This window comes from Podarcis erhardii (assembly GCF_964252035.2).
Source record: "Podarcis erhardii genome assembly, chromosome: 4".
Lineage (NCBI taxonomy): Eukaryota > Metazoa > Chordata > Lepidosauria > Squamata > Lacertidae > Podarcis > Podarcis erhardii.
In genome coordinates, this window is record NC_138508.1 from 86,088,982 (window position 1) to 86,109,185 (window position 20,204).

Genomic DNA, 20,204 nt, shown 5'->3' on the forward strand with positions numbered 1-20,204 from the left:
CTGTGCTGCCGCCACACGATTTCTGTTCTCATCCTGAAGCAAAGTTCTTAACCCAAGGCACTACCTTGGGTACCTTAGCAGAGTCTGTAATCTGAATCATTTGTAACCTGAATCATTTGTAACCCGAGGTACCACTGTAATGGATGTGAGCGACTGAAGGAGGGGCACAGCATCCCCATTTTTTTCTGGGTTGCACTGCTCAACCACCCAAGGGACATGCACTGCACTGGGGCATCAAGCTGGAACAGAGAATCCACACACCACATGTCTATCAGGAAACCGCTGTCATTTTTACAGGGGCATGGGGTCTTCTGTGCCACAGTAATTAAATTTATTTATTTTAATTCATTTCTTAAATTTGTATATCGCCCTTCATCCAAGGATCACAGGGCGGTTTACAGTATAAAAACACAAGCAAACCTAACATAAAAAAGGTAAAGGGACCCCTGACCATTAGGTCCAGTCGTGGCTGACTCTGGGGTTGCGGCGCTCATCTCGCTTTATTGGCTGAGGGAGCCGGTGCACAGCTTCCGGGTCATGTGGCCAGCATGACTAAGCTGCTTCTGGCAAACCAGAGCAGCGCACGGAAACGCCGTTTACCTTCCCGCCGGAGTGGTACCTATTTATCTACTTGCACTTTGACGTGCTTTCGAACTGCTAGATGGGCAGGAGCAGGGACCGAACAACGGGAGCTCACCCCGTCACGGGGACTCGAACCACCGACCTTCTGATCAGCAAGTCCTAGGCTCTGTGGTTTAAGCCACAGCGCCACCTGCGTCCCTAAAACCTAACATAGAAACAAACAAAAACAATACCCCCTCCCCAGTTTAAAAGGCCAATTAGCCAAAGGCCTGGAAGAAGCGGAATGTTTTTGCCTGGTGTCTAAAGGTGAGCGTCTCTGGGGAGAGTATTCCACAAACAGGGAGCCACTGCAGAAAAGCCCCAGCCTTGTGTTGCAACCCTCCAGAGCTCTTGCAAAGGAGGCACACAAAGATGCTCAGATGATGAGCGCAGGGTCTGGGTTCATATGGGGAGAGGCAGTCCTTGAGGTACAGGCAAGTCACACTATACACAGGGGTCATGTTCCAAGGCACTGCATGTTTAAGTGAAATCATGTATATCTTTAACATCATTGGAAAAGCCAACAAAGACCCTGAGAGAGTGGCTGTATTTTTAAGAGACCACTCCCTGATTGTGAGTTCTGCATATCCTCCAACATCTCTCCAATGAAAATAGGGATGTCCTAAGGAAAAGCTGGACGTTCCAGGATGAAATCAGAAACCGGGACGGCTTCTGCAAATCCGGAACTGTCCCTGGAAAATAGGGACACTTGGAGGGTCTGCAGTCGCTGATAACTACTTTACAATCTGTTTGGAAGACACCCCAAATGTCATCTGCACAGAAGGCTTCTTCATGCAGTGATGATAACGGCACTGCTTACCAGGTGGATCCTCCATATTCTGTAGGATCTCCATAGCAACACCGAACTACACGATATGCTCCTTGCTTGCGGAGCTACGGAAAAGCATCTTTCAGCAGCCTCCACATGGCTCCTGTATAGTGTAGATCAGTCCTTAGATGAAACAAATCAGAAGTAAAATTACATGCCACTGCCAGCTGTTGTGATTATTTGGGTTGTTGTTGTTTCAGTGATAGACCAGTACAAGAGAAATGTTATTCAAGAGATTTCAGTGCACCTTTAAACAACTTCACACTAGAAAAAGAATGGAATTGCAGCCTTCTAGTCTGTACAACAAAGTAAGAAGTCTTGACAGCATCAAACTGGCTCATTTAAATACCTGCTTTTCTTAGGAAATGCCAACGGATGCTTTACCCAAACAGAATTATTTATCAAGAGGCGAAAGCAACTGATTTCCATTTCTAACTAACTGTGCAATAACTTGCAGTAGAGGGAGAACCTCAGTTTGTTTAATCTATATAGACTTGTGCGCTGCATCTATTTTCTACTGCAGACTGCTTTTTAAAAAAAGAGTACCGGACATAAAATAAAAGGGCATTAATAACAAACATTCCACAGTTGGCAGGTTGTGGAATGGCAGTAGTTTTAGGACTGTATGAAAAGGAATGTAAGTATCAGTTGATTTTCCAACAATGTAGCCCAGGCATAGGCAAACTTGGCCCTCCAGATGTTTTGAGACAACAATTTCCATCATTCCTGACCACTGGTCCTGTTAGCTAGGGATGATGGGAGTTGCAGTACCAAAACATCTGGAGGGCTGAGTTTGCCTATGTCTGATGTAGCCCATTCTGTCAGTTTATGCTTTTTATATGATTTCTTAAGCAACTAGACAATCACCACAGAGCTAGACAAGTGTTCAAGTTCCGCTTAAGCAGTATGGGTTATTTTGCACACCTTATCCCCTTTCTTTCCCCATACTTCCTAAAAGGAATGGGTTGTATAAAATGGTGGCTTTCTGCTACCAGGGCACCTGATATTTGCCAATCCCTTCCATGCCCCGCAAGAGCTTCTTCTAACAGTTGCAGAAGCCTCTGGAACAGTGTGATGAGCGCTACAATTAGTATGGGGAAGCGGTGAGGAAAAGGGATTGGGCCTCACTTTGCACTAGTGGAGAGCAGTTGCACTAGTGCAAAGCCAGCACTAGATACAACCATTGCTATCTTAGCTTATGCCGAGCCTACTTTGTATTCATGTTTTAATTAAGAACACATGAAAAGCCCTACTGAATCAGGCCCATTTGGTTCAGCATTCTGTTCTCCCAGAATCCCACAAGAAGGACCAATGAGTACAACAGCACCCTCCTCACTTGCAACTCCCAGCAGCTAGTACTCTTTTAAGAAATGTGCATTAATGCGTTTTCATATGTTGTACACAGTACCACATGCTGAAAAGTGGCATAGAAATACCTAAATATAACCCTATAATGATAATGCAACATTCAGGTTAAGAACTTTGCTTCAGGATGAGAACAGAAATCGTGCTCCGGTGGCACGGCAGCAGCAGGAGGCCCCATAACTAAAGTGGTGCTTCAGGTTAAGAACAGTTTCAGGTTAAGAACAAACCTCCAGAACAAATTAAGTTCTTAACCCGAGGTACCACTGTACTTGGGGGACGCGGGTGGCGCTGTGGGTAAAACCTCAGCGCCTAGGACTTGCCGATCGCATGGTCGGCGGTTCGAATCCCCGCAGCGGGGTGAGCTCCCGTCGTTCGGTCCCAGCTCCTGCCCACCTAGCAGTTCGAAAGCACCCTTAAGTGCAAGTAGATAAATAGGTACCACTTTATAGCAGGAAGGTAAACGGCGTCATGACTGGACCTAATGGTCAAGGGTCCCTTTACCTTTATACACGCAGAAGAAGCAAGTTCCTCCCTCAATAATTAAATTTCAAGACTGGGAGAAATATAAAGATTAGGGGCTGTGTCCAATTCTGAGTACACCCATTGAAACTAAAAGAACTAGGAGGACTAGTCTATTGCCCCTAGTCCACTAGCTGCACATCACTGGAGAGAAATGGAGGAATCAGGGGTAAGAAGCCAGGAATGCAAGCAAATACAACCATTTATTTAATGTTTTGCAGAATTTCCTACAGTGCCAGGAACTAGCATACATTTGGAGAAGGATTTGATCTTCTCCTTTGTTCAGTAGTTTGGAAGCGTGAAGGAAAGGGTCCTTACTAAATATAACCAGCATGCTTTAGTTTCTGGTACAGCTAATACCATCGTTGTTCAGTATGGTCTAGACCGTTGAGATGGGACTGAGAAAGCTCAGTTAAGGAAAGCATCGTTTTACTGGCTCTGGTTCACTTTCCCAGCCTCGCCCCCCCCCCCCCCACCTCAACACACGTAGCTTCCTCTCTTTGGGGTGCATTCTGGTAAGTCACTGTACCAACAGGCAAAACTAGATCAGTAATTAATGACTAAGAATTGCTCAATGTGTTTGGGTATAAAAATCAAAAAAGTAGGGCTGTTAAAAAACAACAGATTTAAGCACCATCTGGGCTCTCTGGTCACAGTGGCACAAATTCCAAAGAAAGGCTTAACAGTGCATGATCTGAGAATCCCATCTGCTTTATCTAAAAATGAATCAATCAGACATACTTTAGCCATTTTTGTGTAACATGGGAAGAGAAAAGCCCATCTACTCATTGACAGGTTCCCATAAATTCACTCTGGAAGTTCTTTCTTTTTTTTTTTTACATCCAGCATTGAGAAAGAAAGTAGATACTACAAAAGACATTGAGAGCTACTGCCAACTCATTTTTATTTCTTCTTCCTCCCTTCCTAGTTTTGCATAGGATAACATCTGATGTCACTGCATTGTGTGTTTCCCCTCTTGCTCATCACATCCTTGGCTGTTGCCGGGGGAGAGGTAAAATGCACAACAGTGAAATCATGGCACAGGCAGGACTAGGAAGAGAGATATCAGAGCAGTACCGAACCCAGCTCTCTTGTAACATCTAGATCTGCTTGGGGGGAAAGAAGAGCCTAGATTGGCTTTAAAAAAAAAAATACTAACCTTTACTATAAACCTCAAGAAAAAATAATTTTAAAAAGCAGATGGATCTAGTTCAAGACCATTGTTGTTGTTTAGTCGTTTAGTCGTGTCCGACTCTTTGTGACCCCATGGACCAGAGCACGCCAGGCACTCCTGTCTTCCACTGCCTCCCGCAGTTTGGTCAAATCAAGACCATTAGAATGATTTAAAATATCTGAATAAGTAGCCGGAGTAAGAACAATTATCTTTACACTGCTTATTAAGATCAGGCCTCTCCTACCACCATACTACCTGCTCTATTAGGCAAGATGAACACTTCGCTTCCAGACAGAAATCCACCTTAATGACCCTGAAATTTTACTTCATGCTGTTTTGAATAAAAAGGGCTCATAGGTAGAGCAGGTGAAGAATTTAGACTGCATACAAAAGGCATTCGAACAGCAGAACAGCTTGACTAATAACTGGGAAATCCTACCGAAATGCTTCTTCTCCTAGAAAGTATATGAATAAAGTTACGATCTAAACAAAAATCGTCCCAGCTACCAAGTTGCTTTCAGTTCTCTTGACCCAGAATCACTTAAAGTTGTGTATCTTTTCCCAAGTAACCTTACAGCAGTTAACTTTCATATTTTAATTTAGTTTTGCTTTCCAACACACATGCACCCACCTTGCCCTTCAAGTGCTTATGTTATGGGTTCAATCGTTGTGAACTTGCTAGTAAGGTGGATAGCTCAGTTGGCTAGAGTGTGGTCTGATAATGCCAAGGTTTCAGGTTCGATATTTCTGCGTTGCAGGGGGTTGGACAAGATGATCCTCAGGGTCCCTTCCAACTCTGAGTCTGAATCTATGTCTATGGGGCACATAATGTGGGGAAGATCATGCATACAGAATCCTACATGGATATATTAATTGAAACCATTTTTGGTCTGCTTGTGAAATGTTTCTTTAAAATATAATGAAATATAAAATCATATAATAATTTAAAAACATACAGCAGAATTACAGTCAAATTAAAAATCCCAGGCCACAGAGAGGTTAGGCTGGCCTCAACTAGAGCCAGGGCCTTCTCGGCCGCGGCTCCAATCTGGTGGAACGCTCTGTCACAAGAGACTAGGGCCCTGCGGGACTTGACATCTTTCCGCAGGGCCTGCAAGACAGAGCTGTTCCACCAGGCCTTTGGTCAGGGCGCAGCCTGACCCCCTCTCCTCTGGCAATCTGCACAGAATTTTGCTTAATGGTTGCCATCAATTTGATTTTAATTAATTTTTATAATGAAATGTTTTTAGAATCGTTGGATTATTTTGATTGTTGTTAGCCGCCCTGAGCCCAGCTTTGGCTGGGGAGGGCGGGATATAAATAAAATGTATTATTATTATTATTATTAAATAAAAACAGCAGATTTAGTCATCAAACACCTGGAATAAAAATGCCATATGAAAATGGGAAGAAATGAATTTATGAACATCTCATAGTAGGGCAAAATAAAGTATTAGCTAGAGAATAGGACCTCTGAGACGGAACTTAAGGCTTGGGTGAAGACAGTCCCTATGGCATTTGGGTCATAAGTCATTTACAGCTTTAAAGGTTATTACCAGTACCTTTAACTTATCCCAGATGTGAACTAGTAACCAATGTAATTGATCTTAGATGGATGTATATAAACCAACTGCCTCACTCCTACCAGCAACCTGGCCATTGCATTTCAGCTATCAGTCAAACATTGATGTCTGTACAACCTAAGCATGGTACACTGGAACAACCAAGACCCTATTTACCTTGAACAGAAGGAGGCAGCAGCAGCAGCAGCAGCAGCAGCAATGAAAGCATACAAGAAGCTGCCTTATATTAAGTCAGTCCCTTGGTCCACCTACCTCCGTACTGCTACACTGATTGGCAGCGGGTCTTTCCTAGTCCTCACTGGAGAAGCCAAAGATTGAACCAATTTATATATATGTAAATTGCCAAGCATGTAAAGCTCAATGCATACAAGTTAAATGTATGTAAATTGCGGGCTTGCTGTACAGCAGTAGTACCAGCACAATCCAGTGGAATGTACCGGTATGTTTATTCAGCAGCAGGTCCCACTGTGCTCAATGAGGCTTACTCCCAACCAAGTGGGCTTAGGATCAAAATCCAAGACGCATGCATTTAGTATCATTACAATCTGTGGCCAGCCACTAAAGCAGTAAGAACATAGTAACAGCCCAGGTAGTCCAAGCATCTGGTTCTGTGGTGGACAACTAGATGCTTGTGGGGAACCCACAAAGAGGACCTGAGCCTAAGAGCACTCTCTCCTCTTGTGGCTTGCAGCAATTATTGAAACAGACCACGCTTAAAGCATGGAAGAAAGAAGCAGGCAAACTGTCCCCAACCCCATCCCCCCCCCCCAATCCCCCTGGCTCACCACCCACTATTCCATCATGCAGCACAAAACTTCCAGATAGAAACCTGGCAAGCCAAAGGCTTCTACAAAAATACCAAATCCACATCAACACAAGAAACACAAGACAAACCAGCAGACACTCAAATGCCCTGGCTAACATACCACCAATTACAGGCCTTCTTAAACAATCCAGTAGTAAAATCAGCAGCAACTAGTCTCTGGACAGCCTTCGAAAAGCTCCTCCTAACAACAAAGGGACAAGGCAAGGGGATGATATCCACAATATACAAAATACTGCTCCAAAATCCCACAACTCCCCTTGGCATATTCAAAAAACAATGGGAGGACGACATAGGCTATGAAAGTAACCCCACGCAATGGACTAGAATGTGGTCTAAGCCTCCCTTTAAATCCATCTCAGCTAAAAGAAAAGAAATCAACCTGAAACTCACTTACAGATGGTACCTAACACCACAGAAACTAGTGATGATACGTCCAGGAGTCTCACCAAAATGCTGGAGAGGCTGCACCTCCAGAGCCACATAGCTCCACATGTGGTGGAAATGTCCCAAAATCCAACTCTTCTGGAATCAGTCATACAAGAAATATGCAAAAAAAAACCTAAGCAGGTATTAGAGGTCATCCCAGAACTGGCCCTACTGAATATCTTCCAAGATAATAATGCCCACTCAGCAGCCAGAAGCATCATAGCCAGACACTGGAGAGACCTGTTAGGAGTAAACATGAACCAATGGTCTCAAAAAGTATGGGAAACAGCCTTACCAGTAAAAACTAACCAATAACTGAAACTGACAGGGGGACAAATAGAAGATGATGCCTTCATCCCAGTATAGTTCCCCTTTATCACACACATAATCCAATAAGACAACAACAAGAATCTGCCAACAGCATACGAATCAATATGGCTAAGCTGACCCCAAAATCCACCCTCTGACACACATAAACAAATCTCACTACAGCCAACCAAAGACAACCAACCACATCCTAGGCCACCCCCAACCTCTCTCGCCACCAAGGAAATATAACAAGCGAATAAAAAGAGAAACCACACAAGTGACACTGACACAAAACTCCATACAGTAGAAAAATCGAAGCATTGCTACCTCACCCACCCTCCTCCGCTTTCCCCACAACCTAATACTGCATGCAGCATTAATGTCTCACAACAAATGTAACTGATCTGTAGAAAACTCAACTTGAAAAAAGAGACAATGCACATATTTTTGTAAACTAAGAAATCTTTAATAAAAATTCTTAAAAGTAATATAAGCTATATGAAGAAGTACTTTCTTTTATCTGTGCTGGATCTTTCAACCATTCAGCTTCATTTGATCTCCAGAAGTTCTGGTGCAACAAGAGAGGGAGATAAATTTTAGCTATCCATGCCACAGAGTTATTTTATAAGCTTGTATCAAGTCACCTCTTTTCTCGAAACCCCAAAGTCCCAAACACTACAAATGTTCTTCACAAAAGCCACTCCAACCCCCTGATGATCTTTGTTGCCATTCTCTGAACATTTTCCAACTCTACAATATCATTTTACACCTGCTTACATCGAATCGCATCTGCTATTTTAAACCACCCATTCACTCCTTTTGGAGCTTCTTTGCAATCTATTTTTTTTTAGTAAACTTGAACAATTTAACACAGGTAGCTACCAATTTGCACAGGGATGATCTTCTGGACACCTGTGCATGTCGGCGGAGCCTGTGTAAGGCTGTCCCGCCCTGTGGCTTTTTGGGGTTACTTCTAGGTTTGGCACAGTCACACACATATCAGATGCACCTAAAACGGCCTGTATCATCAGCAAATTTGGACCTCTCCCTGCTCATCCAAATCTAGATCATGTATAAATATGTAAAAAAGCACAGGGCCCAATACCGATCCTTAGGAGACCCCACTTTCTACATCCCTCTATTTGGAAAAGTGTCTGTTTATTCCTACTCTCTGCTTGCAGCTATTTAACCAATTCCTAATTACTATTAGGGACGCGGGTGGCGCTGTGGGTTAAACCACAGAGCCTAGGGCTTGTCGATCAGAAGGTCGGTGGTTCGAATCCCCGCGACGGGGTGAGCTCCCGTTGCTCGGTCCTTGCTCCTGCCAACCTAGGAGTTCGAAAGCATGTCAAAGTGCAAGTAGATAAATAGGTACTGCTCTGGCGGGAAGGTAAACGGCGTTTCCATGCGCTGCTCTGGTTTGCCAGAAGCAGCTTAGTCATGCTGGCCACATGACCCGGAAACTGTATGCCGGCTCCCTCGGCCAATAAAGCGAGATGAGCGCCGCAACCCCAGAGTCAGTCACAACTGGACCTAATGGTCAGGGGTCCCTTTACCTTTAATTACTATTAAAGGTAAAGATACCCCTGCCCGTATGGGCCAGTCGTGTCCGACTCTGGTGTTGCGCGCCCATCTCGCTTAAGAGGCCGGGGGCCAGCGCTGTCCGAAGACACTTCTGGGTCACATGGCCAGCGTGACAAGCTGCATCTGGCGAGCCAGCGCAGCGCACGGAAATGCCGTTTACCTTCCCGCTAGTAAGCAGTTCCTATTTATCTACTTGCACTTTGACGTGCTTTCGAACTGCTAGGTTGGCAGGCGCTGGGACCGAGCAACGGGAGCGCACCCCGCCACAGGGATTCGAACCGCCGACCTGATGATCGGCAAGTCCTAGGCGCTGAGGTTTTACCCACAGCGCCTCCCGCGTCCCTTCATTAATTACTATTACAACTATTTATTACATTTATCAGACACAATCTTTTGAGAAAGAAAAACCATTCTCTACGTGGCCTAAAAGGAAATTGTAAAGATATGCTGAACTAAATGGTACTGAAATGGCGCAAAGAAAGGCTTTTCAATCCTCTATCCCTTTTCAGCTACTGTTGAATAAGTGCTCCTAATGGCCAATGAGCACATTAAAACGAAAGAAAACAAAGCAAACTCTCAAAACGGAATTTACAATACAACCCTGCACATACTTACTCTGAAGCAAGTCTCACTGTGTTCAGTGGATTTACTCCCAGGTAAGTGTTCATAGGATTACAGCTTTAGTCTTGTTTGTTCACAAGTCTGTATCTTCTGAACGTGGTTTTGGAAGTCAATCAGCACCAGGGTGAGCCATTTATTCCTAAGCGGCCTCTGCATCAGGAGATGCATAAACTAGGACTAGCAAGTGCCAAGGGCTAAACTGGGGAGCTGTCTTGCCACATCTCACAACTGTCCATCTAGGAGTGGCAACCAAATGATGAAACCTCTCCCGTTTGGAACTGTGTTTCATTGAGAGATACTGAACTTTTCTTCATTGGAGGTTTTTAAGTAGATGTTGGGTGACCACATGCCAGAGATTCCTTAGCTGCGATTCTTGGCATGCAGTGGGTTGGAGAAGTCTTTTCCAACTCTATAATTCTATGATTCTGTGCATGGCAGGGGGAAAAAGCAGCCCTCTTGCCATTAGCAACATCCCAACCACAACCACCATCCCATATATTGCTTAGGGCAATAATCAAGGGTGCCAACACATTTTGTTAGGCATAGTACACTGTTTTCTCATTGAGTTTGAAGATGGCAGACAGACAGGATATCAACAGGTGGCTCTTTCCCCATAATTACATTTCCAATACAATTTAAGGCTGAATCTATTGAATCTTTGTCTGCCAAACAGCTGTTAAAGACACAGCAGCTCTGCTTTTCCAAAATGCCAACCCAAACCCATGTAAATAACTCAAGATTTGTGAGTTGTCTTTCATCCACTGAACTTAAACTGATAATTCTAGATTTGGTGTATGGTTTTTCTGGTTGAAGGGGAGGATCAAAAGAGATACAAGATTTACAACCACCAGATTTCAAGTGGCCATGCCTGGATAAATTCAAAATTAAATTGTGAAGAAGAAGAAGTTGTTGTTGTTGTTGTACTCCGCCCATCTGGCTGGGTTTCCCCAGCCACTCTGGGTGGCTTCCAGCAAAATATAAATAATAATAAAATGTCAAACATTAAAAACTTCAAGATACAGGGCTGCCTTCAGATGTCATGTAAAAGTTGTGTAGCTCTTTATCTCCTTGACATCTGATGGGAGGGTGTTTCACAGGGAGGGTGCCACTGCCGAGAAGGCCCTCTGCCTGATTCCCTGTAATTTCACTTCAAGCAAGCAACGGATGATATCCAATTAAGTAATAGGAGACCCACTGAAATTAATGGCCTCTCACATCACCCACTTCAATGTTTTTTGCCATGAAGATTCATACCAAACAGGCTTTCTGCAAATGACAAGGGCCACAAAATCAAAACAGCTGATAGTGGCAACCAGAAATTTAATTCTGTTGACCAGCAAGGAATGCTTCCAGAACGCTTTGCCACAGGGCAATTAAACAAACAAACAAACAAACAAACAAACACAAACAAATCTACACAGCTTGCAAATGGTGCCTCTTTGAAAGTTGTGTCAGGAAGAGCCTCATGCTACTTGCTAGGATGGTAAGGGTTGCTTCAAGCAAGCACCAATCCACATATCTTCCTCCCTAGGCAAATACAAAAGAGTTGCACTTTGCATCTGTGAAGCCAGAAGCAAGAAAACTAAGCCATGCTGGTTGCTAGAACAACAGTTGGCTACCAAGCCCTGCAGAAATGTGTGCATCCCTGTAATGAGCCCAGGAACATACCGATCTACAGCTACAGAAATATTTTCGCAATGGAAAATGGCCATATATGATTTCCAGATTTCACAATGTGTGCTATTGGTATTACACACAAGCATGTGTACAAACAGAGATCAGTCAAAGCCCTCATTTTTGCAGGAGGAGTCTTGGCTGCAGATATCGTCGTATCTTAGCTGGCAGCTTGTGCATTTTCAAGAACACATCAGAGCAATAACCTTAAAAGTTTATGTTAACATGCATCTTGCCTCTGTACACTGGCATTCAAAAGCTGTCCCACTGTTACATATTGCTAAATATAATTTTGGATCCAGACTCAGCCATGCTTAGAGGCGACCCAACTAAAATCTAAACATGACCAAGTCTGGATCTAACCCAAATAAATCAGTGGGACAAGTTAGTCAACATTAGTAAATTAAGTCCCAGACTAAATTGAACTTCCTTGCAATTCAACCCACTGTATTTTACAAAACACCAATATGCATATTATATATTACGGGGGGAAATCATTTTCTTTATTTTTTTAAAAAATAGCCTATTTTATTTTTTTAAAGTCCTAGTTCACTCTTCTGCTCAGAAGGTACGCAAAGCATCTAACAAGGTAAAGAATTGTGCTTTCGTATCACAGTGCGGGCTTAACTCACTGACACCCATGGGGCATAGGATTGCAGCCTTGAAATTATGTATTTCAAAACAGAAGCAGCCGCAAATCAAGACGCCTGTTGAAACAATTGAGTTTTAAGAAGACTTTCAAAAACATAAAGTGATGATGAGGCTAGAGAGTCCTCTCTAGGGAGGGAGCTTCATGACAGCAGTGCGACACTACACAGAGAAACCCAGCCTTAACCTTTAAAAAAGGGAGAGTAAGGAGAGAGCCTTACACATCAATTAAAAACAAACAAACCAGGAGACAAATGTCGGTTCATATGCCAGAAAGATCCATGCAATATGGTGCGCCTGTGTCATATAGTGAGGTAAGTGCAATGTTCAGACAAGCAATTTTAGCATGTTCATTAATGCTTTATTTCCTTCACTGCTTCAGCATACACAAAACCTAACAATACCCTTGAGATGACAAAGGTGTTACTTTCATAATGTTTCTGTCATATTCCAGAATTTATTGCAATGGCGAGACTGGCAAGAAGGCAGAACTCACAAACGTAGCGATGCAACATTTCATTTGTGTCTCTCCCAATGGCAGACTCTGTCATCTGAGTAAAAGCCTTATTAACATTTCTTTTGCGTTTTAGAGCTTCCTCTGTTTAGAGCTTCTTCAGTTTTACAGATGGAAAATACCATTTCTCTATAAGCTGCATAGCTTTATTGATGATAGCAAATTTCTTTTGAGATTATTGAATGAAAACTGCTGCGAGAGTCAAAATTATCAGTATGTGTTAACTTTATAAGCCTACCTACCGCTCTGTTTATAGGGAATCAGGCAAAGTAATGTTTAATTGTTTTACAAAAAAAACCAACACAAGGACCTTCATCTTAATTTATAAAGCTTTACAAATTTAATATTTTTAAAATATGATTATCAATCCCGGTTACCGCTAAAGTAGATGGAATAGGACTGTGTTGTGTTGACAGGTGCCGTTTCTCTAGGGGATCAACAATAAATTTGAGAAAAAGGATTTTTGAAAAGCAACGTAGATTTCCTCCACATGACTGAATGCTCTAACAGAGCACGATCTGGGCACAATCCACTAGCATGTTCTTCCCCATTGAAATCTGTGGGAAGATTATGCCATTTAACAACTTGTTAAACGTAGGGAAGAAAATGGGTGGAGGGGGAGGAATTTCAAAACAAATTCTACATTTTAATCAGTATGCTTTAGCCAGCAACAATTCAATATCATTTCAGGGGAGCAGACTTTTTTTAAAAAAATCACGAAGATTAATAGAAATTTAAACTAAAATACATCTTAAATAAACAAAAGCTTTTGTCCCTGCATTGAAAGAACTACAAAAGTAAACTACAACATAGGAAAAGCCTTTTAAAACTGACAAAATGGCAAGTCAGAGGTCAGAGAGCCAAGGAGGGCAAGAGAAAGCCCTCCCTCATAATGTGTGGGTCATTCTTCTAACTTCTGTGTCTAGATTCGCCTAATGATAAATTCCACATTAGCTCCACCCCTCACATGGAGCAGAAAACACTTGAATTGCTGGCTGCCTCAACAGAAGTTTGGTTTGCTGATCGGACATGAAACAAAAGAAAAACAGCAGGACACAATTTACAAGGGGGCAGCGAAGGCTGACACGCTATTGTACTCTTGAGGTACCCACAAGCTGTTAATTCCATTTTAACATTGTTAATAAGACTGTTAACACATATGACTTTGTTTAGAGACCTTGAAAACATCAACAAACTAGTGGAAAGACCCTCCAGAAGTAAAATATGATAAGGGTAGAAACAGAAAAGAATTGCGCTTGAGTGTTCTTAAATAATAAAAGACAGAAGCTTTTATTTTTTACCTGCATGGGGTGCTAGGCACAATTAGTCATCCAGGTCTCTGACCCATGGAATACATAGGTTATTCGGTCAATATTTTGCTTATCTTTTAAACTTCTATTTCACAAAAAGCAACAACACACACAAAAATGTAAATCAGATCTTTTGGCTCTGCCTACGTACATCTTCCGCCATCCCCTAGCCAGATACTTGCACTTTGTGTGTCTCTCTGTGTGTGTGTTGCACACAAATGTGCAGATTTAATCAGTGTGGAATGCTTTAAATGAATAAATTGGGTCTGACAGATTTATTGCAGTTAATTTTGCAACAGAATGGGAAAATGTTTGGATCACAGCCTTTTAAGTATTAGGAAAACAATTAATCCATCACGTAACGGAAATTCCTGCATTACACCCTCATGTCCAATTAAACAGCGTCAAGTAATTTCATGTAGGAAAGCAAGAAAAGTCTCAAAACCTTGCATAAATAAGCTGCACTGTGTTAAAATAATTGTTATTGATATCAATTTTTTAAAGCAAAAATATTCATTCTTTGGATTAAAATAAACTATTTTTTTTCAAGAAATCTTTATACTCTTCTAGTATATAAAGAAAGTTGCATTTCCTGAGGAAAGTCAAAGTTGTTTTCTCTTTTAAAGCTATGCAGGGAGGTAGGGCAATTCATTTAATTTTTGTTAAAAGTATGTGATCTGAGGGTCAAGTATTTATTCAGGATTACAACTCCCTTTCAGTCATTTATTGAGAAAAAAGCATGGGATCATTGCCACAGCATATAAACATGATCTCACCAATCTTTAATTTAAAATAATGTCATTTAATCAGTGATATAAAAATTCAAGATTATACATGTTTGCACAAACACATGCACCGACTCAGAACAATAATAACAAAAGCATGAGACAACTAGAATTGCATGTGGAGAGTTACATTTTGCAAATCAACTTCTTCTGGATATTAGATACTTATAACACACACACACACCCTGTTATGAAAATATCTCAAAGTGGTTTACAATAAAGTATGTTAACAACAATAAAAAATAAATCCAGTTGAATTAGCAATCAGTAGAAAATTGAACAATTTTTTTTTAACAATTAGCTGGCATGAACATTCAGCAAAGGCTTGGTGAACAAGTAAATTTTAGTATGTGCTGAAATTGCATCACTGCTTGTACTTGCCGTATTTCTAGGAAGCGGCGGCAGTGTGTTATTTGTTGCTCGAGAACCCTGCAGTTTTGCAGATCTACTAGCATTTGTGCTAAACAGCCACACCATTTCGGGGTGGAGGGAGTTGTATATCAGTCGCAGACACGACTATGGAAATCCTTGTTCCATTAAATTTCAATGCAATTTACTTCCATATTTCCAAGAAGGTTTATGTGTGGTGGCATTCTGGTACCCATGTCTTAATTAAGCACACTGTGTGGAAGTGCCGTTAAAAGTTTAAAGTCTAAGGTGGCTCCATTACATAATTACATTTCCTGCATTTAATAAGTGAAAATAAGAGCTAATCTTTCATCTATCTATCTATCTATCTATCTATCTATCTATCTATCTATCTATCTATTTGCTTTCTGATCCATTTTGATGTTTCAATGAGGGGGGAGAGTGATTACGAGAGTAAGTTAAGCGACTACATAGTATTATGTTTTCAAAGATTCAGCATCAAAAACACAGTACCCTAAAGAAGGATGAAAAACTACAATGATAAAATTCAAAAAGTGTGTGTGTTGGGAGTGGAGGATGACACAGAACACCAGCTCTGTGCAGGTTGTTTGATTATTTAAAAAAGAAGAAAAAGAAAATCAACCTATTGAGAAGCAAAAAATAGGGTTTGCTATACAAGCCACAAACGAAAGTCCATAAAATGCAGGGTACGACTTTTCAATTCATTCACACGCACTACAGTACAGTGACTGTTTTACTGGTTTCTTACAATCTTATGCTCAAGATACACACATTCCAGTCTAAGTAGTTCAGTTGCCATAACAACCTCGTAAGTTTGTTCTCCATTCTTTCATTTAAAAAAAAATATTTTTTTGTAAATTCTAGGACAACCAGCACGGTTTCCGAAATAATTTATTTCTTACGTTGCTTTTCGGAAGTCTGTTTCTCTCTCTCTTAAAAAGCAAACAAACCCCACTCTGAAAATAATGAAATCACCTCCCATTTCCCATTGCTCAAAAGAAGTACATTACACTCAACTATCTTTTGGCATTCACTTCAGCTCAGGTTTATAAAGAAGTAAGTGATTTACTTATTACCTGTCTCTCCCTTATTTTTCCTCTCCAAAATAGGAGCAGGGGTGGAGGGTGGGGTGGAGCAGGAGGGGAAAAAATGCTGCTTATATAAAAGTTACTAAATGAAATGTAGTAAAGCTCTCACTGCTACATCTTTAAAGGGGTTTATAGTTCCATTATCATGCGGTAACTATAACTGTTTGTTATAAGGGGTTATAGGCTGACCAGGTAGCTTTTTAAAAGGTGCAGTTATATTATTTGTGATGTTTCGTTATTAAAAAGTGGAAAAGCTAGCAAATAAATTGACATTCCTCAGCACCAAACAACAAAACAGTGGACGACAGGATGTGACTAACAAACACTGGGGAAAAGTCAAGCTGTGCTTTTAGCATATGCAGTGAAACTGAAGACTTTTCTTGCTTTTTAACATGCTTGTGCATCTCAATGAGGGGTTTTTTTTCGGGAGGGGGGGAGGAAGGCAAAAAAACACCAGTGGGATTATTTCAAAAATGAAGAAAGAGTGATATATGTTTTCTGGGGGTGACAGAAAGAAAGAAAGGAAAGCTACAATCCTATGCACACTAAGTTGAGCACAGTGGGAATTGAGTAAACTGGGGCAAGCTTGTGTTTTTAAGTTTAAAAACTAAATATCTCAGATACAACAACAGGGCACAATCCACCTAAAGTTAAGCACTTTTAAGTCTCATTGATTTAAGTGAGAGAGCTAAGCTCTCTTATTGCAATGTGAAAGACTTCAGTGCAGTGCTTAACTATGGCCATATCGCGCCTGAGGCTACATCAACTGTTATAGATAAATGGATCGTAACACTCTCTTATTAAGGGCACAGCCAGGTACTGTGAGGAAAGCGTGTTACTCTGTGAAACGATTTAAAACTGCAGCATTCTTTTAAGGCACAGAAGAACACAACAAATAAAACACCTCACATACTAATTTCAACTAGCACTCAAAAACTGCCTGCATTTCCTATGAGAAAAAAAGAGAGAGGGGCTTGCTTCGAATTAATAAAGAAGATCCCTTCTCAAGTCTGCACACCCTCAAAAAGCATTATGGAAAAGGGAAAAGTAATAATAATGTGAATATAATTTCTTTGTCCTTGAATGGAAATGTAGGCTGACACCATATCGAAACGACAAGCGTCATTCATTTTACCTGGACCCCCCCCAAAAAAACCCCAACACCCAGCCCAATCAGACTTTACAACTGTTCTGCCGATATTTGCACAGTATTATAAACAGAGGCTGACACCCACTGTTCCCCGAACAAAATGCAATGGCGCTTTGTTCTTTCTGGGTCTCTCCTTCCGAGTTTTCTCTCCCTACCCCAAATTCACCCCAGCTAATTTGGAGTTCTCTCCTTGCTTGTTTCCGTGTCAATACCACCACCCACCGGCCAGGAAGAGAGACTGCCATTTGGCTGCAATCTCCCGCCTGCCACAAAAGCCCCTCAAGACTTCTCATCTCAGCCTTGCAAAGGGGGAAGGGAGCTCAGGAAAGACATCACCTCAGCATTCCTCAGTTGCCTTAGATCTTTCTCCAGTTGTTGTTTTTTCCCCTTCCGTCCTGGAGGGGCGAGGAGAGAAAACAGTCACTTCAAAGGAGAAACTTTCTGCTTGATGCAGAGGCAGGGCTGTTGTCCTACTGTTGCCATTATTATTTATTATTATTATTATCATCATCATCATTATTAAAATCTTCTCATTCTTCTTGTCAGCTTGCTAATGAAGCTGTCATTATTACTGAGGAAAACTAGGAGGCAGTACATGCCAGGGGAGGCGTTCGCACACTAACAGATCCCTTTCCAATTTGTTTCCCCTCTGAAGAAAATGGGGGGGGGGGAGAAATATCTATGGCACAGAAAATTACAATGAGCAGCCTTCTGCTGTCTCCATTTTCATTCCCCACCCTGTGGTTTGTGCACATTATAAAATGTTGGCTGGCTTTATTCAATACAAGAATGCTTCCCCATTTCCCCATCTGCAGATTTCAATGCAACATGTATATTCGCAGCACCTCTATGAGGTGAAGGAATAATTCCTTCATATTAAAGATTTATAATTGGAGGAATAGCGATGGGAGTAGCTCACCAAGAACCCTACAGAATATTCAGGAATATGGCTGCAGAATAACTTATCTCGTATTGGATTCGAGTAGGACATAGTTGTCCATTTTTTCTAAAACCATACGTAAGAATTCTGGTCCTTCTAATGTTAATCACAGGGGAAAGCCGACCCTCTGCCATGTTCCCATTGTCTGGAGTTATTTCTTTATTTTATATATCTGTACCCCTTTCAAGATTATGTCCTCATAGAGTGGAATCCAATATATTAAAAAACAACAATACAAATGGAAAATACAAATTAAAACTATACACCTAAGTAAAACCAGCATCAAAATAAGTAAGAGTCATTGTATCACCTTTAAAGAGATTGTGTTATGCTTGTCACAAGGTTTAGCATAAAGGCCATAAGGGGAAAGAGAAAATAATGACTTTTTGAACGACAAGGGTAGCTTTCTGTGCCTAAGAAACAGTGGATAATGCTGGCACTCTTTGCAACCTCATATCTCAGCCTCTTTTGATCCGTTTCTTCTAGATCAACTAGATCGCACAATGCACCACAGAACTGCACCACCCCTTCAAACGATGGCAGTGTAAGAATGGCAGAAAATAGCAGGTATGAGCGAAGGTGATGAAATGCAAGATATCTGAGGAACGTCTGAGGGTTTTGAGGAAGGTGACGTTGGCAACATCACTCAGAAATGACGTTAATTGTGCAGTGAACTGGTACAAATGCACAGGCTGTTTGCAAGGGGAAAGAGAGGAGGCAAACGTCATCATACAGATATATGAAGCTGCCTTTTACAGAGTGGGCCCACTGGTCCATTCATCTACTTTGATTAATTGTGATTCTCAGGCAGCCCCACTGCTTGAGATCCTTTTAACTGGAGATGTCAGAAACTGATGCGGGGAACGTCTTCATGAAAAGCATGCGTTCTGCGGCTGAGTTATGGGCCCATTCAAACATGCTCTGAAGCCGTACACGAAACGATAATCATCGACAAAGGGGTAATGATGCCAAAGAACAAATGATGAACCCAAACCTGAAATAAACAAGGGTAACAATGAAGTAAAAAGGAGATATCTCTGAAGGAAAGGGACAAGAATGCGCTTGTCTATAGGCATGAAGTAATCACAAGTAAATTATGGGGGGAAACCTGAATATAGAAAGAAATAATGAAAACAATAATGGGTTGGGCTCCATGCTTTCTCATCATACTTTGCATGCATTCATTTAAGCAAGGTTTGCCCTATTAACTAACAACTTCTTTAAAACCACCTAGATATCAGGTGCTCAGAACGTCAATCATTTCCATCAACTTCAAAACGTGTTGTGGGAGTGGAGAATATGATGGGGGGGAAAGACTTCAGCAAACGCTGGTGTAAATCCACAGAGATTCTAGAAGTATCCATCTAAAACAATATTTATAAAGGATTTTAACATGGGTAGCTAAACCGACACAGCAAAGCCATTGTCTTTTTTCTTTTAAGAGCCAGGTTTGTTGTTTTGCTATAGACAGCTGTGTTTTTACAGATGCAGAGCCATGTGTCTCCAGTGAAAAGGGCTACTCTTCCCCTCAGATGTGAAAGAAGATCAAAGGTTTAAATACAGAAATACAAGATCCTTTTCCCTTTGGAATGAGCTGGTGTGTGTGTATACATGCAGTGGCAGAACACCAAAATCTCCATCTGTTATCCTTATGCAGTGCACAGGTTAACCTTTGCAATAGGGTTTGCAAGGCGGTTATCACAGCTCGGGAAAACAAAGCTGAATTGGGTTCACATGCACATTTCACCAAACAGCATAATCAAAACTAATACACAAAATCTGAATCCTCTGAGAGCTGGCGGCTGAACACTTGTTATTAGGCTTCCTTAGTAAAGAACGATGTCTAAT

General features: G+C 41.5%; 1 protein-coding gene across 2 annotated transcripts in view; it reads right to left on the reverse strand.

The window, feature by feature from the left end:
* Window positions 1-20,204, reverse strand: part of CLYBL (citramalyl-CoA lyase) — a 193,916-nt gene that overhangs the window by 143,360 nt on the left and 30,352 nt on the right. The gene's annotated exons all lie outside the window — the stretch shown is intronic.